The following is a 19362-nucleotide window of genomic DNA, read 5'->3' on the forward strand; positions in this document are numbered from 1 at the left end:
ACATACAATGCCTTCTCCAAAACAATGAGAACAGCAACAGCAAAAATGCTTCTTGGTAAAGGGCTAAAGTTAAATTGTAAATCGACCAAAATTTGCTCATAGAACCTTGATTTTGTGATTGTAGCAAGAACAATAAAACTGTCTTATCGTGTGCCAGGCCCAGGATGTCAAGGACAGAGTAGCATTGGAATTATTTCCAGATGCACAGAGAGTCATGGAGAAAAAGCCACATGAGGCAGTTCGTTCAATACATAACTGGTGAGGAGGACCCTATTTGCAACCACGTTGCACGTTGTAGCCAGTCGCCAAAGTGCCCCCCGACCCCCCTGCCAATGGAACGTACCCTCAGATATTTATGTCGCTGTGTAGTCCCCTTCTATGTGAATCTGCGCTGTCCCTGAGTAACCAATAAAATATAGCAAAAGTGACACTATATGATTTCAGAAGCTGAGTCATAAGAGCCTTGTAGCCTCTCTTGTGTTCTTAGAAAGCTTCCTCCGGGAGAGGTCAGCTGCCAAGTCAGAAGTCTGAACACTCTAGATGTCCATGCTATGCGGCAGCTCCAGCTGGCCATGTGGAGAAACTGCAGACAGTAAGAGAGATGCCCAGCCATCTCTAGCAGTTCCAGACATCCAAATGGAGGTGCCAGAAGGTGAGAGAAGGAGCTGTCTTGGACATCCAACCCAGTCACACCATCACGTGACTCCAGCCATATGACTACACAGCGTGAAAGATCCCAAGTAAAAACTACCCAGATGAGTTCACTCCACTCAACTATAAGAGGTAATAATAAATTGTTGTTATAAGCCATGAAATTTTGGGGCGGTATGTTACTCAGCAACAAATAACTGGAACACTATAAACAGAGATGGAACAGACATTTGTCACAGGCCTCAGCAATGTACTCTCTTTAAATATATATAACCACTCTGGGTATCATGAGCCCATCTGGGTATCGTACCCCACCGTCAAAGGGGTAAGACTCTTGCCTAAGGTGCACAGCCAAGAACAGCCAAGGCGGGATCGGACCCAGCACAGCAGACTTCATAGCCTGTGCTTCTCCTGGTTTCCTTCTCAAGTCTCCAGCCAGTTCATAAAACAGCTGTATCTGTGGCCAGTATGTTTTTAAAAGCTTACTTCTTAAATCTATAAAAACTCATTGAATTCCCAATTCATCATGCATTCTTTACCTCTCTGAAAAATATCTCCTATAAAACTCCTTTCCCCAAAAGCCTGCAGAGACAATTAAGAGCTTTGGAAGGAAAGGAAAAATAGATGGATTAATTGACTATGAATTCTGATCACAGCAAACGTTTGAGAAAGAGGGGCTGTGGGTTCTGTGGGAAATGTTGGTATACAACTACACCACATTTCTTAGAAAAGGAAAAAAATGAACACAGACATCGAAGTTGCTTTTGTGCTTCTAGCAGAGTTGACAGGAAAAAGAGAGTCCATCGGGTCTCAGAGGTCTGGGCAGGTCCACTGCAGACCTTTGCTTTCTGCATTGGCGTTCTCAGTTGGAATGTTCATTTTCCCTCCTCTCTCCCACATCTCATGACTCTAGACTCAGAATCATGGGTTCCCTTCTAAGCCAGGAAAATACAACCCAGCGTTGCTGCATCCAGCCCTACCTACTCTCAGGGTATCTTCCCCTCATTTCCCAACCTGCGGGACATCACAGGACCTCTCTCAGCCTGTTCCATCACTGCATGCAGCCACCCATGGTACCAAGCCTCTTAGAGGCACAGACACTACATGCCATATATTATTTCATAGAGATGAGAAATCAAGAAAAAGCACATCCGAACCCAAGGGTGTAAAGCGGGACAGAGAAAACACGTGGCAAGCATAAAATCAAGGAGAAAACTCAGAGAAGAATGTGATATGATTGTGACAGATTCCTTTTGCTGAGTTCTGATTTGTATGGAAGGCTCGGTACCACAGGGTCTTACCCTTCCCTTTGACCCACAAGTCGTGTTGATTTCATCCCTCTCTTACGATCTCTGCTCTAAATCATATACCGTGGCTTATAGATCTCTCTGTATGGGTCCTCTTCTAGAATGTGGGCTCAGCCAGCCCAGATGTGTGCCAGGATCATTGTCAACAGCACAATAACATTTAGCGCTGGGGGTAAGTGTGGAAAGTCTATGTGAATTAGATTAAAATAGTCCCACCTCACTTACTCCATCAACACGTGTTTCAGGATCTCCCGGCCACTTGCTGTGTGATCACTGCTGGTACAGGTAGAATACAAGGTGTTGGTTGAAAAGGGAAAGAGGTGCCATTGAGGGTAGAAGGATAGTCCAAGGAGACGGTGACAGCTCAACTTTACAGATGATGAAACTGAAGCTACGTGGTAAATGCCCAAGTACACAGAGCAAGGAAGTAGCATAGTCAGACTGGGCCACTAACAAGTCCACCCCTTTCCCAGCAGCTCTAGGAGCTCACACAAGGCTCACTTTCAGAGGTAAATGATGCCTAGCCCTCTCATATGTGACCATGGTCAATTTCTCCTTTTTGATATAACAACACATCAGGGAATCTGAGAGATTTCTGTACAGAGCTGACAAACTATGATTAAATATATTACTATTACATAAACCAATGAAATATCAAGTTTTTGAAACTTTTATCAGGCAAAGAAGTCAAGCAAAGGTCATATACTTTTCAGTCGGTCAAGAAAGTGGCCGTTTTGCTGATGTGTTTTTCTTGCTCTGCAGGCAGGACAAGGGGCAACATATACGCAGTAGTCCTGGGTGCCCTCATGTGAGGGTTTCTTCTTTGTGTGGGTGTCATACGTTCCTGACACTGTTGAGGGGATGAATAAACCCAATTATTAATCACCACTGGGTGTATTTCTTTCCAGTTATCACCAAAGTTCCAAAACCATACAGTGAAGCATATTTTGAAGATAGGTTTGTAGATTATCATTTTTTTTTTAAAATGGGGGAAGCATTAGGCTATCGAAAGTGAGGGGACAAGACTTAAAATCCGGGCTTTGCGTCTTCCAAGATCGTTTGACTTTGGGCAAGCAAGAACTTTCTGAGCCTCAGTTTCCTCATTACATAATGGGATAAGAATATTCTGTAGGATTATTGTGAGGAAGAATGATAGTAAATGCAAAGCTGCACTCAGAGTAGGCACTCCATAATCAGTAGCTGTGATTATGAAAAGATACAGGCTGTGCTTTTTCAACTGTGCATGACTGAAAAGTTAGTTTTACCTTTTATTGTCCTTTTGCTATTTGCAAAGCCCTATGGTAGATATACAACCATTTATATAGAACTAATATTCATATATTTGCACATATTAACATACAATCATATAATATCTAATTAATAGTAATCTATAAGAATTTTCCATGCCATTCTTTTTTCAGATGAGGAAATTGAGTCTCTTGGTTTAGGAAACCCTCAAAGTTCCCCGGCTCAGCCTGGACCTCGGCGCCTGAACGGACGTTCGTGCTGCCAGCTGCCCGAAGTTATTCCTGCCTGTGAAATCGCCAAGGCCGGCGGCGACTGCGGCCTGCGCAGGGGGACGCCCCACGTCTGACTGTAATTACAAGAAAACATCCATAAAGAGTTCCTGGGCTCCAAATGGATTTGACACAGTGGTCCTTTAAATCAAACGCAATACGATTATCTTTATTTCTCTTTAGCAGTTCTTCTAAGTAAGCCATGTCTTTAGAAGCACCTAATACAAACTGACAACCTTCGCGGTTTTGCAAAGCGCGGATGGACGGGCGTAGAGAGAGTCCATTGTCACCATGGTAATTACCGCACAATACCTGACGGCCAATGGACAGTCAGGAGGCGCAGGCAGCAGCTGAATCCGGCATTGTCCGGGCCCGATAAAAAGATTAGAAGGCCTGAAAAGCCGGGGAGCGGGATCTCACAGCTCTTTCGCTCAGCCCTGAAAGGCTCATTGTGCTGCCACCATAAATTCTGGGTTCCCCGGGCACTTGACAACTGAAGCCGGGGACAATAGAATTCTTGTGTCCAACAAAACACTCCTTGTGCAAAGCCAGTCTTATCAGCCGCATTTACAAATGTCTTTCGTTGTACCCAAATAATTCCCCATTAGAAGGGCTATTGGGAGCAGAACTAAATAAATATTCACAGCCTTTGTAATATCTTTGGGAAATGAATAAACAAACAGTCATCTAGCATATGAGCAAACCTCCTGCTACTCTACATTTTATCCCAATTTCTCTCCCAAATTATGTAGTTTCAATTTCTCCCTTTAACATGTTAACAACTGCAATACTGGACGTGCCAGTTTTATTTGCCACCCACTACATGCCCCCAATTTATAGTGCATTTTTCTTTTAATTAATCTTGCCGACAACACTGGGAGGGGCTTGTTTTATTCCATCCCTACCTCCTAAAAGAGAAGCCAATTTAACCTCAGAGAAGTTAAATAACTTGCCTAAGATAACAAAGCTAATTAGCAGCAGAATAGGAATTCAAATCCAGATTTCCCTTGCTGTGCCTTCCCACTTTGCCAAGATGTCTCTACTGAATAAAAAATGAATAAAATGTCAGAAAAAGGGGAAAAGCTAAAGTTAAGCACATCCACGATAAAAGTCACATTTATACAAGTCTATTTATATTGTTATAGAATCTGAGAACACTTAGATTAGAAGGCAAATAAAAAGCCTTTCTCCAAGAGAGTATATTTTATTTTTGCCCTAAAATGCCAGCAGTTTTACTTTTTAACTTTTTTGGAGAAGGGGGGAAGGTAGCAAGCAAACAAAAATAAATATAACCCAGCTTCAGGAAAATTTCACGGATGTGCATTTGGTCAATTGGTAAACTTTTAGAAAGAATTACTGGGGAAAATAAAGCCAGCAGGGGCCACGCAATCACATGTGCTCCAGAACAACTTTCACCTCTTCTGTGGTTTATTTTATTCTGCTTATTTGCCTCCTTGTTGTGAATGAACAGATATCTCAGCATTTGACACTAATGCACATGGCACAACAGAAACTCTCTTCTTGATGGAAGCTACCTGCTAAAGGATGGCAATCTTTACATCAAAAAATCTGATAACATTTCAACTCTAAATGGTTCCCCATCAGATCAGGAGATGTCCACAATGGTTAACACAGCTTAAGCACTTCTCCCAGGTCTGCCCCAGCCTCACCTCCTGCCCAGGTAAGGCCTGATGGTCCCCTGTTCCTCTCTGCACATACGGTTCCTTCATCTGAATTCCCCTCGCATTCCCTGTTAGTGTAACGGTGGTGGAACTTTCCCTCATTCCGTGGTGTGGACTCCAGGACTCCTGGATTCTCTTAGTGCACCATATTGCTCTTTGATTTCTCCCATGGGTGGAGCTCTTTGTTATTATGGCGGGCTGTCCCTTCACATGTTGCATCCAGGGAAGCTCTGAGCTCCTTGAAGACAGCAACCACATCTTATACTCATTTTTATCTGGCCTGAGTCAGTACGCTGCTAACCCTCTGTAGGGCTTGGCTTGTTGGAGAAATAGATGAATGGTAGTAGTTAGAGAACAACTATAAAACTGTATTTTTTAAATTTTAAAAAGTTGAAAATCTATTGCCCTTTTATCTACTTGATGTCAAATGACAGGTACAATTTGTAATTTCTTTAAAGGACTGTAATGAGGTACGCACTTGGCCTAAATTATTCAGCCTTGATAAAACGGCAAGCTCTTTGGTTTGTTTTCTAAAATAGTTAAAATCAGTAAAATAGGCTATCGTTTTGCAAACAATTGGCTATTAACAAGACTGGGTAACCAACAGGTACTTCTTGACTGACAGTAAATCCATGTGTTTGTGCAAGTATCCAGTTTACAAAAGTGCGATCGATATTTCCCAAATACTTCAGATGCCAAGTAAAGGCATTTAATCATCTTTGACGATTGAAGGGCCTGATTCTAGTCATGTATACAGGATGCTAACTCTTCCAGCTCTTCCATATCTTCAGGAACTGGGTGTTATGTGGACACAACCTATTCGAAACAGGCAAAAATGATTGCTAACATTTACTGGGAGTTTGCAATGTGCCAGATCCGGGGCTAAGTACTTTCCTATAATATATAATTGAATCTTATAAGAATCCTATACATCAAGCACTATGATTTTATTTATTTCATAACTAGGGAATTGAGGCCCAGAAAGGATGAGTAAAGTTGCCCACATTCACAAAGCCACTGAGCAGCGAAGCCAGGCTTTGCACACAGGCAGTTTGAATGTATAGAAATTCATCCACCAGCTATTCTCAACTGCTTTCTCCAGACATAAATTAGGGCACTAATTTAGGGAAGTAGTCCAATGATTTAAAAAAAAAAATAACTGAGGACTACATCAGTACTGAACTATCCAGAGAAAGCAGCCACTGAGCAAGCCCCCTCAAAATGAAAGATGAACAGCAAAGACCTTTGACTGTGACCCAAGGCCTCAGACAGTATCTCTAACATTTTATCAAGTCTGGACAACTTTCATAACAACCAAGAAATCAACTTATTTGCCAATCTCCCTATTCACAAAGTCAGAGAAGTATTTATACACACACTGCAGTTTTTGCTGTGTGCCAGAAATAGTAGCAGCCTGCTACTGTCTTCTCATAGTAAGAAAAGTAAGCTGCCCAGGCCACAGCAATGTGACTGATTTATGATATAATTAGGGGAGGGTTCTCTCTGGGCCCATGATGCTCAGAAAGAAACAAGACAAGGCTTCTCAAAATTAACTGAGACTGTCCTTTTGCTACGTAAAATTAAGGAAAAAAATCTCATTTTGTTATTTACCTCTTCTTAGACACTTTTTCTGAAGAAATAAGCTGCACAAATTCAAGTTGTTTATAAGCTCCACAAGGGCAAGAAGCATGAATGTTTTCTGACCCACTGTGTATCAGGAGGACAAAGGCACAAACGAACGCTTGCAAATAGCTTTTCAGCAAATGAGTTAGTAGATAAAGAAGTGTGTCCCTGGCAGTGAGATCTCATCCGTGGGCAGTGCCTCTGAAGGCCTGCAATGGTGGTGACCTGTAATTTTCTTCAGGCACAAACAGGAATTTGGCCACAGAGGGGCTGACGCGAGCCAGCAAGCAAGTCTAGCGGGCACTCTGCATCCTCATCACACCTCATTAAGTACACTGAATTCATTCACGGGCGGCAGGGGAAGCGGGCCATTAAAATGTTTCAGTTATAGTTTGCTGCACTTTATTGGGAGGATAATATTTTTCACTTGTATGCACAAATTTTGACATTCTTGAGGATCTTGGGAAAAATCACATGCTTCTGCTGAGAATCTAATATTCTTGTAGGAAGCTTTATCTACAGTGTTCCCCCAGGACTCACTTCCCAGGCATATGCAGACACAGACACACACAGACACACAGACACACAGACACACACACACACATTCTCTCTCAAAACTCCATTTCTCTTTTTCCTTGTCACCTTTTTTTTAATTCCTCAAATGATTGCAAGTAAAGTTGACTTTTACTAATTCCATTGATAAGAGTTGAGAACAAAGAGAAAAATAATACTGTCAACAGCTGTGTGGAGTTGGGTCATCTTACCAGACTGGGCCTTGTGGTATTCAAATCAAAGGCTCTGTGAATTCTTCCACTGCCATGTCCACTTATTAAATCTCTATCTTATGGCTTCTTGTCTTTGATGTCTGCAGCTGTCCAATATTGTATGTAAGTGACACACATATGCACACACACATACACATATGCGATTCACGTTGATTGCTCATCTCTGAAATATTTAGACCATACTCTTTACCCAACAAGTTACAAAATGAATGTTGGCACTGGGTACTGGGGTGCACTTGATGGTCAATACAGTACTTTCCTATTCTGAGCCCGCAGAATTCAGTACTCGGAAGAATGAGTTCCCCAGCTAACAGCATGCTCCCTCCCTCCAACAGAGCTCTGACTACATTCAAGGACAGGCTGAGCTAGAGGCTCTCTGGGGGCCTTTCCCCCTCTAGCATGCAACCTGAGCCTGTGATTTCATGGGCCAAAGCTGGGACCATGAAGAAGACCATCTTTAAGAGGACACTGCATATGCAGAAGACCACGAGGACACCAGGGGTCTCCCTTTAGCTCTTGGAGTGCTCTGTAGACATGGCCAGGTTTGACATCACTGACAAGATGGTCTGATCACCTCGGAGAAAGCCAGAGGACTCTGTCCAGAAGCCAGACCAAGAGGGCATGTCACCCAGGAAGCAGGGAGATAGCACGGGGCCAAGCTGAGGAGTGAGACAGACCTTGGCAGGAAGTGTAGCACCTGCTGGGGCATGGAACTGTGAGTCCAGTGCACCTGTTCCCATCTGGGGCGCCACTATGCACCAGCTCCAGGACTTAGAGCTATGTTCCCTTACCTGGAAAATGGACACTGTAATACCTCACAGAGCTGCAAGGCGATGAGGATAAAGGAGATAATGCATGCAAGTTACGCTATTGTTTCTGGCACACATTTACTGTTCACTAAATATCAGTGGACATCATCATGATCAAAAATGTATCAGTTTTCTGTTATAAGGACTCTATATAATTAGTGCAATGCCTGACACAATAGGAGCCCAAGAAATGACTATTTTTTTATTCCTGGCAATAAATGACAATGAGTCAGGATGTAGACAATACATTTTCAATTCTCTTTCAAACTTGATCTCAGCAAAGAGAAAATCTCCATTGGCAGTGATTCCTGAGCAAATCTCTCTTTTAACAGAGGAGGCAGTCTCAGGCTCAGAGTAGACTCAATTATATTGTTTCTTTTTAACTATAGATATAATTTGGGGGCTACCTCTTATTTATGACGAGAGGTACTAGTGTGCCATCAATGATAATGATATAATTCTCTTCAAAAATATTTAAGAAAAGCAGAATGAGTCAAAAGAAAATATTAAGTAAATAACAGTGTAGGCGGTGCCCAGATATTGTGAGGACAAATACAAATGACTGAAGAGTGGGCGACACTGATCTATTGCGCTTTGATTATTTTACAGATGGAGCGAACTGAGGCCCCGAGTGGGAGGTGGGAGAGAAGCAGAGGCCACAGAGGCCCTGCCTCTGGCATTCCTCGGGCTCCCTGCAGTGTCCTTAGTAATACCAAGTGTGGGATCAGCTGTGTAATGGGACTGCAGGGAATGACCTTGGTTCTCTTCCAAGGACATAGATAGAATTATAGGGAGAGACCAACGTCAGCCCCAACCTGGTGACGTAGGCTGGAGCAGAGTCTAATAACTCTCTAGGAATGTAGGTCTTCATGGAGAAGAAACTAGGTTGAAAACTCACTGGGCACAGAATCCACCTTGTACCACACTCTATAATTCTTGTTACGCATTTTATACATTCCCCATTTTATTCCAAAGGGAGTTTAAGGCCGCCTGCAAAGATGCATCCAATACAGAAGCATACAGTACTGCTTTACATAATAAAAGTGAGAAAGGAGAAATACAGTATGAAATAATATGAATGAAGATTCCGAGGGCTTCATTCAAAGCTCGGACTAACAAGGCATATGCTTGCCAGGTCTGCGTCACACAAAGAGATAAGGACAGGACCACAGGGCTCATGGAGTGAAAACTGGTCCTCAGTTAGATCACAGCCATTTCAGATACCAATGCCAGATAGTTCTCTAACCCCCTGGATCTCACAGAGGTGACTCGGCCTTAGGCAACGAGCAACCGCTGTAGAGGAAACATAACTGAGCCAGAAGTATTTGGCGGCTTAGAGCAGTGCTGGCAGGTGGGGGACATTCAGAGTCTCGAGCAGGTGAGGGAAGGAGTCGGGGGAGGATGCAGGCAGCATCTTTCTCTAGGAGGCCATGAGAGCCAGCCCATCCTCCACATGCTGCTACATGCTCACTCTAAACCAGAGTCTGCTCATGCCACTACCAGTTTCGAAGCATTGAAGGACTTCTTGGGCTGGCCTCTTGTTTTTGCAATAACCAAGCCCTGCTTTCTTCTAGGTCCTGTGCTTAAATGGATCGTCACATCAATCTGAAAGTGGAGAAATCTAAGATAGAGAGGATGAGGAATGCACTCCGGTTCCCCAGCTTGCAGGGCTTCAAACTCAGGCAATCTGACCCCATGGCTTCCGTTTCTCAGCACTCGCTCTTCCCCCAGGGAAGGCCCTTCAGTAGCCAGCCCTGCTGGCCTTCAGCTTCACCTGGGGCAGCCCCTTCCAGGAACACATCATTTTTACTCAGCTTCCCATATTGTCTCATTCTTCCCTACTTTTGTTCCTACTTTTGCCTTTGCACAGAATGTGTGTTCCTCTTCTTTTCTTTATAAATTTTTCCTTGTCCTTTAAAGCCCTGGACAATTTTTTTTTCCTAAAGATTGGCACCAGAACTAACATCTGTTGCTAATGTTCTTTTTTTCCCCCCCTTCTTATTCTCCCCAAAGCCCCCCCAGTACGTAGTTGTATATTCTAGCTGTGAGTGTCTCTGGCTGTGCTATGTGGGATGCCACTTCAGCATGGCCTGATGAGCTGTGCCATATCTGCAGCCAGGATCCGAACCAGTGAAACCCCGGGCTGCTGAAGCAGAGCGCGCGAGCTTAACTACTCGGCCATGGGGCCAGCCCCCCGACCCTGGACGAATTTTTACCTCCTGATAACCCACCTTCCTTTCCCGACTTTACATACACACACACACCCCTCACTATGGCATCATCTTTATCAACCATTCAGCCCATAAACCAATGTTTCTTACACATCTACTATGTGCCAGATACTGGTCCAGACACGAGAGTACCACAAAGACAGGGGACAAGGCTGCTCTTCTTGTAGAACATTCATTCAAGGGTACAGTCAGAAAGTGCACAGAAAAATAAACAGCAAACGATTAGAGGGTCAGGTCATTTTCTTGGACCCCTTTACATCAGCACACATATACCTAGCAGAGAGCTGACGCTCAATCAGTATTTGATGGAATGAGAGGCCACACGTACTGCTGAGAGTCTTTATCAGTCATTCAGGCCTTAAGTCCTGGCACGCCTTGTTGTTTTAGGGAATTATTTTCCTCACCATTTGCCTGCCACCCTCAATCCCTGGGAGCTTCTGGAGAGCAGAAGCTCTGTTGTCTGCATCATTTATAGCTCCTACAGCACCTACTGCACAGCCATCTGTGTTTGCTGCAAACCGTAAACAGAGAGACCAGACTTGAAGGTTGAGGGACATCACAAATCACGGGATGGAAGAACCAATGGAAACTCAGCCCTGATCTAACCCAGTGACTTTACTAACTGTGTTTGCAAGCGCCTAGGCATGTCCAGGGAACCCCAAAGCCTGCTGCAGGAGCTAAGGGGGTCAGGGCAGTGAGGGGGGGGGTTCTGGGATCCCCACATCTTCCTCCTTTCCTCTATTTAATCCACAGGAGCTCTGTTTTGTCCATTTTATACATATTAGGGTTTGGGGTAAGATTCTATTTACAAAAATCTGTGTCAAATTCATGGAATCAAGATGGAAAAAGCAGACACAATGAATCTGAGAGTTAAATGACCCCTCTGAATTTTCACAGAACCTCATTCTGAATAGATGTGCATGTTTAGATATGGACAGATGTATACAACAGATGGCTAGACGGTGATAGAACACACACATGAAGTGAATAGGTTACGTATTAGGAAGTGGGGCTACAGGGTGTGGAAAGAGGGGATACTGAAACAGTAATAGCATATGCCTTCAAGGGAGGCAGAGGTCCCCCAGCCCCATTGTTCCCTCACTAGAACTCTGCCTTCTCTACAGCTCAGACCATCCATTTGTTTATTCTTTCTTCCACTTATTCAATAATTATGTATCTGGCATTTCTATGTGCCGGTCTCTTTGCAGAGATAAATATGTAGAATTGGGGGCCATGCTAAGGTGAGACAGAGGAAGGGGGGGGAAGAAGGGTGAAAAGAGGAAAGAAGGAAGGAGGGAGGGAGGCAGGGTAGCATAGAGGAAGAAAGGATGGAAGAAGAAAAGATGGAAGAGGGAAAGGAAGAAGGTAGGATGGAGAAGGAAGGAAGGATGGAAGAAGGAAATGATAACGGCAAGGTAAAGCAGCCGAGTGAGTGGGAGTGCAGAGATTTCTCGCCTTCCCCCTCTTCCCCGACACACAGAGGGCCAGTGGCTTATCCAAAGCCGACACAGAGTTACAGAGGAAGCAGGTGGGTGAGAAGAATGAAGAGAGCTCCCAAAATAAGACATGACTAAAGAAAAGGAAAGGAGAGATGACGGCACGATTGGATCTACGAGACCATCTATTTTTAGTGGCCTAAAGAAGATTCTCTCCCGCGACCTTGCCAAATTATGACGCACACAGAGTGAACGAAAGCTCTCTCAACATTCTCTTCCAAGTCAGCTCATCGCCACCAGATTCTTTCTGCAGACACCTCCCCTAAAACCCTGTCACCTCATCAGGAGACTAATCCTAACAGGTTTGACCTGAGAGTGAGCAGATGGATTTACTGCCTTTCTAGTTGTTTTTCCTGAAGATGTTTAAAGACCGGGTCAGCTTTCCTAAGCAGTTAGTTTTAAATTTTTATTGCTTTGTTTGTTTTGTCTTGCAGTTAAATGCCACCCATTTTCAGAAATGAGGAAAATGCGCCCAGCAATTAGGAAAGAAGCTTGCTTTTAAAGCCATCTTAATTATTTAAATTTTTTAAAAAGCAAAACAACCCACTAAATTCTGATATTGACTAATTCTAAGTTTCTCTATGCATGTTTCAAGTATTCTTTTTTCAGTGGGGAAATAGAGCGTTCGAGATTTAATGAGCTGACTCATGTGGACTAACCGACTTGAAATGCAGGATCTTCTAGGTATTGCAAATCTTTCATAACCCTATTCTATTTCACCCAGATTCCCAGCAGGAATTACATCCTTCTATTCACATAAAGTCAAAATTGCCTTGTTGTCAAAGAAGAATATTTAAGTAAGACACAGTACGCACCCTGCCTGGAATAGCAGGCCTTCCCCAAAGTTGCAATTATGCGAATTGTAAAGCAACGTGGGAGAATACGTTGGAATATTTCAACATGGTTCACTATGAAATAAAACCTTTCCTCCAATTACGACAATATAAAAATATTCCTGACTAAGTTGAGTACTGGAAGGCAGGAAAAAAATAAGAACGATTTATGAGTCAGAGTGAATAAACTGCGGGTGATATCTTTCCTCTCTTCTTCCTCATTTTTTTTGTACACTTTTTAAAATATTATCTGTCCTAGACAGAAATTTGTAACTTTTTGGAGTCTCATCATACAACCTGAAGTGTCTCTTTGGCAAGGTAAAGACCTGAGCCGGCCACGCTCAAAGTGAACTCGTGGTCTGATCAGTGAGCTCCCTCCATCACTTTCCCGTAGAGCCAGAAAAAAAAAAGTTAAAAACTACTCTGCTTCAAGATGCCAAAAGAACCAGCCAATTTATTCTGAAATAGAAACAGGAAAACAGTTTTCGATACTAAATGATTCAATCATTGAAGTGTCAAATTAAATATTGATACCATCAATTTGATTCTAAAGTACTCTCTGGTGTGGTCAGCAACTATCAAACAGAAAGCACGAGAAGATTATCCCTGGAGGCCCCTTGCATTCCATCCAGTTCATTCATCCAACACACACCTGCTGACCACCTGAAGGGAACCTGGGCTGTGCTGGAAAGCAGGGACCCAGTGATGGACAAAATTAGACCCTTGATGAGTTTGCATCATAATCTAATTTTGGCTGTTCTTACTTCAAGCCTAGATAGAATTACCCAGAAGATAGATCTCTTGAGATTTGCCACCTAGCCCAGACTAAATTAGCCAGTGAGGAGGTATATGCTGTGACCAACAGAACGGGCCAGCATGTTACAGATGCTGAGTTCAAACCCAGACCTGGCCACTATATGACCATGGGTAAATCCCTTTGCCACTCAGAGCCTCAGTTTCCCCACCTCAACAATCAGGAGGTGAGTAAGCTGAACGTCCTAGAAAGCTCAAAGCTCTATTAATCTTTCTGGCAACAGACTCATTTGTACTCAGGGTTTTCAGAGACTTCAAACTAAACCATAAACAAAGACTTCAAACAATAATGTATTATATATTTAAAAGTTGCTAAGAGAGTAGATCTTAAAAATTCTCATTACAAGGGAAAAGATTTGTAACTATGTGAGGTGATCGAAGTTAACTAATGTAATTGTGGTAATCATTTTGCAATATATACATATATCAAATTATGTTGTACACTTTGGACTAATACAATGTTATATGTCCATTAAATCTCAATAAACCTGGAAAAAAACTAAGCCAGAAGAGAAACAATAGAACATGGGGCCCAGAAAAGCAAACAGCTGCCCAGGAGGAAAGAGAAGGAAGGAATGATGGCGCTTGGTGACTATAATCTCCAGGGGAAAGTTTGAGTCTGACGATCCTGGGTTCAAATCCCGCCTCTGCTTTGTAATTAAATGTGTGACTTTGGGCCAGTGACTCAACCCTGCAAGTGGCAGTTTCCTCATCTGAAAAGTGGCACGTCTAATGCGTAACTCACAGGTCAGCTCTGAAGACAAAAGGAGGGGATGTATGCAGGGCACTCGGCACCACTCCCAACACACAGAGGATGCTCAGTAAATTTCCCCAAAATTAAAATGATGAATTAACAACAATATCACATATTGGAAATTCCTGCTAAGACTGAATCTTGTTCACCTTTCTATTCCCAGCGCCTGGCAGAGGTCCGTCACATAGAAGATGCTGAGGAAATAAACAAATGTTAACGGTGATGAACTGACACTGATTAGAAGCTCTGATCGGCAGTTATGTACATACCATTAATTAAAAATGAGAAAACAGATTGGTTATTACTTTATAAGTACAGTTTGTTTGGGAAGAATATCTTTCAAAATACAAGGTAAACTGGTGTTGAAAACGGACTCTGGGAGACACCATAAAACCAGCCTCCCACGTGGCTTCTGAGATCAGCAGAGGCAAAAGCCAAATGCATGAGTCATGGCCCAGTAATGCTGCAGAAAGGACCAGGGAGAAGCATGCGCTGTCCCAGGATCTGGCCCGACTGAGCTCTTCATTCATTGACTAGACAGTTGCAAAGGTCCTTTGAGTAACTCCTTGGTGGCCTTTGGCAGAAGAAGCAGACAGAGCTGACACCAGGAGCAGAAAATGTGAGAACCCAGCTCCCAAGAGAAGTGCTCCAAGTAGAAATTGAAAGGAGATCAACACAGGGAAACCAACAAGCCCTTAACTATCCGATACAAAGCCACAGGACTGAGTCCCAAAGCAAAGTGCCAGCATAGCAACGAAAATGTCAGCCTTCGTCTAGGCAGCTGCACAACACACACACACATGCCTACAGACATACATGCATACACACACATACAGATATAAATGCATACACACACACACACACATGCACATATGCACCCGCATGCACATACACTCCAAGGAGGTAGAAATGACTCTAAAATAACTGAGTCCACTTTGAACCAGAGTGCACAAACCATTATGATCACTGCCTATGATGAGCAAGGGCGAAAGCAGTGGCTCTCTGTAACTAGGTCAGGCACCAATTGGTAGTCAACTCCACAGACTCAAGAAGATTGAATGAGGAGGAGACCAGACAAAGACGGAAGATGGAAATAGTGCCTCGAGCGCGTGTGCCCTGACAGCACAATCTGGCAATGGGGCCCAGTCCATGCCATTTCTCCTCCAGATAGACCAGAACAAACTTCCGGAAACTCCTAACATAGGATCCACGGTCCAGGCCGAGTCCTTGAGCCACAACTCTGGCAGCAGCGACCAAGCCGGAATTAAAACTGAAGCCTATGTCAGATGGAGAGGGCAAATGGAGTAGAAAGCACAGAAACAGCAAAGGCGGACAAGGGTGGGGAGTGCCCAGCTGCTAGGGCGGGGCAGGACATAAATAAAGTGGCACAAGCAACCTAAAGCTTGTGTCCACAGAAGCCGGTCCCCTTTGCCGGGATCTCTGCGCCACCATTCCCGTCCCCCATTCGGGTGGGCAGTGTCGCTGGCACCTGCACTCAGCTGGCAGATGGAGAGGCCAGGCTCGTAAATCCAGCGCCTACTCACTCCACCGTCATGAAGGTCAGCAAGTAGCAGTTGGCCGCTTAGAGTCTTCCTCCAGAGGCAGGATGCAGCTGTGACAATGCCATCTCCAAGGGGCACCTTCCCTCTTCCATCTCAGGACGGCTCATGTGGGGACAACAAGGGCCACAGGCTGTGAGAGGGCAAGGCCCAGCTTTGTTCTACACAGCCTGGAGCAGCAGCCTCCCAGGACAGCCGGAGAGGCAGCCCCGAGCGGCTCCCTGGCACTGCTGGCAGCTCTGTGAATGGGCCACTGTGGAGAGACACACACCCACTGCTAATGAGGCCCACAGAGACGCTAGCCAGAGGCCTGCTCGGGGGCGCTACACGGCAGAGCAGAGGCACAGACAAGGTGGGGCTCAGCCACGTGGGGCCCACCTGGCTCACAGGTGCTTCCAGTACATCAGGGAGGACCCTGAAATCTGTGTCGTCCCTTCCACTAACAGCATCTTCTCCCCTCCCCTCATGAGCCAATTAAAAAGAAAATGGCAGCCAAAATTTTACGGACATTTTTAAAAGGCAACTGCCATCCTCTATTACTCTCATTTCATTGTTTTAAAGAGCATTTTAACATAAAAAATGTTAAAAAGGGACAGATTTTCAGAATAAAAAGACTTGGCAACCTAATACTTACACATTGAAGAAGAAAAAGCATGCATAAATTTGCTTTAAAACTTTGACTACCATGTAAATGCATTTTACACTATTTTACTGTAGGTTTGTGAAGTAGTAAAGAGCCGACTCTGGGGCAAGTTGCCGAGATCTGAATTCTGCTCCCTCTAATTACTAGTTGGATATCTTCAGACACACTATCCAACTTCTATATACCTCCATCTCCTCATCTCTACAGTGGAGATTAAAATGGTACCTCCCCCATAGGGTTCTGGTAAAAACTAAAGAAGGTAATTCTTGTAGCATGCTTTGCGATAGCGAGCCCTCCATAAATGTTACCTACTTGCATCATTATCAGCATCATTACTATAATCTATGCTCCGCGGTCAAATTGAACTCGGAGCTTAAATGTTCGGGTGGTAATGCTACATTCTTGGTGCATAATCACAGTTATTGAAAATCCAATAATACACAAGTATGAAGACCAAAATGGAAACAACTCTTAATGCAATTTCACTTGCTGAAAATTCACACTGTTTGGAGAAAACAAGAAACTAAAGCTCCCAGACCTCCACCAGCTTCTCCTGCCCTCTCCCCGAAAGATCCAGAAAGGAGAAGACTACCGATGTCCAGTACCCTTAAAAGTTTTTCTATAATTTTTTAAATATTGTGTTAAATATTGCTTGATCATTGCATTTTTTCGCATCCTCAAATTTTGGAGGCAGAGTGAGAGACTCACTCACTTCACCCTAGCCCTGGCCCTGGGTGGGAGGTAAGTCCTCCTCTTTCCCAGCATTCCACAGAACAGGGCTTCTCCCACTGCAATGTGCAAGTCACCAGGGGCCTTATTAAAATGCAATTCTGCTCCCGCAGATCTGGGGAAAGGGGCTGAGCTCCTGCCTATGTAGTAAGTACCCAGGTGATGCTAGGATGCTGCTGAGGCTTGGCACACTGGGGAGAGGAAGGGAGCACCTGAGTTTCATTTTGGTGTGTCTCTTTGATGTTGTGGCTGTTTTCAGACAACTGGGAAACTATTTCATTATTCATGGGAACCGCTGTTGTGAAATCTGTGGCTAAGTCCTTAGACCCAGGGGCGGGGAACACTTGTTGTTTTGTTTTGTTCTAAATCAAACAAACAGAATAACACAAATACCCATTGACTCCTGGTGATTTCCCATTGGGGAGTTCACTTAACTTTCTCTTTCCTTGTTCCTTCGCCTGGCTGTGGAAGCAGGGGCAGGAATGTTACAGAGGATGGGGCTGTGCATTGGTTAGCGCTGCAGAAACACCCAGGCTCCACAGGGAACAAGTTGCTGATGAGAGTAATGAAACAGTGCTAGTTCAGTATACTTGAATTAACTGTCTCTCACTGCCCTTCAATAAAACTCCAGGGGGGAACAAGAGAGTAGAGCTTTGCCCAGGAATCTGGGGTTCAGATAAAGTTTCCATCACTTATTAGCTGTGTGACCTCAGGCAAGAGACTTAACCTCTCGAACTTTTGTTTCTCTATCTGGAATGTGTCCCTAATCGTGTCTACCTTATAGGATTGTCGCTGATTGATAATTCATATACATATATGTACAATGTGTGAATGATAACATTACTTTTCCCAAAGTCCAAAGAAAGCACCCAAGAAGTTGAACATTTATAAGCAGCTCCCATGGCTGTTCCCTTGTTTGTAATTTCCCCTTCTATTTCCAAGTCCGTACCTTTCTCAGAATGTGTGTATATGTTCAAAACAGCATTGTTCTTTATAAACCCTTCCTAAATATTGTACAGAATAATGCAAAAATTACTAGAGCAGTATTAAATCATCTTCCATCCTTGGGTGGAAGAGATAGTTAATATTTTTTATTAAAAGGCACGTACCTAGGAATATCCTTGCAAAAGGAAGGAAGCATCTCTAAACACACACACACACACACACACACACACACACAGTTTCCTGTTCTCCTCCTTCGCATCCCACACCCTCTAGCACAGAGCACAGTGTCCTACACATGGTGGATCCTGGCAAATGTAAGCAGACTGAATCCACAGAAGGAAAAGCTTGTGTGGCTGGTAATCTGCTCATCTCTCCATCCTTTGGGGTTGTGCGCGGCCAGACTGGTCTGCCAGCCTGACTAGACTAACAGGACAGGGAAAAGGGGGCTGAAAGAACTGGCTTCCAGCCATGCCTTTAATTTTCCCCATGGTATGGGACAGAACATCAGACAAGCTTTCTTGTCTCTCAAAGAGACATAGCAACTCAGAGGATTATAGGAATCCACATGCGATAGTGGCCTCTCAAACACTGTCCAGAAACCCTTTCTCCACCCTCTGTGTGGGATGAGGGGACTCGTCATCAAATCCTACTTATGCGACCATCTGTGCCCCTGCCCATGTAAACAAGCTCCTGCTCTCATTCATGCATTGTTGCAAACTTTCCTCTTCTGGACACTGTTGCTCCAGGCTGTGGGCCACTGCAAAGAACCTTTTTCCTTTAGGGGTTTCTCTGTCTAAACAGGATTTATGATGATCCTTTGGCAAGGATCTTCGAATCACTGGCTTTCACAGTAAACCAAAAGTATTTCAGGAGAATCGACCTCTCACAAGCCACACAGCCCTGAAGATTTATCTGTTTTGATGAAATGGGCGCAGCCCGCTGCTCTCAGGATACTGTCCTTGGACAAGGCACTGCTGCAAAGCCA

At 44.0% G+C, this 19362-nt stretch overlaps 1 protein-coding gene across 1 annotated transcript in view; it reads right to left on the bottom strand.

Moving 5' to 3' along the window:
• Window positions 1–19362, bottom strand: part of CDH11 (cadherin 11) — a 145459-nt gene that overhangs the window by 85216 nt on the left and 40881 nt on the right. The gene's annotated exons all lie outside the window — the stretch shown is intronic.

The sequence above is a fragment of the Equus asinus genome, chromosome 28 (genome assembly GCF_041296235.1).
Source record: "Equus asinus isolate D_3611 breed Donkey chromosome 28, EquAss-T2T_v2, whole genome shotgun sequence".
Lineage (NCBI taxonomy): Eukaryota > Metazoa > Chordata > Mammalia > Perissodactyla > Equidae > Equus > Equus asinus.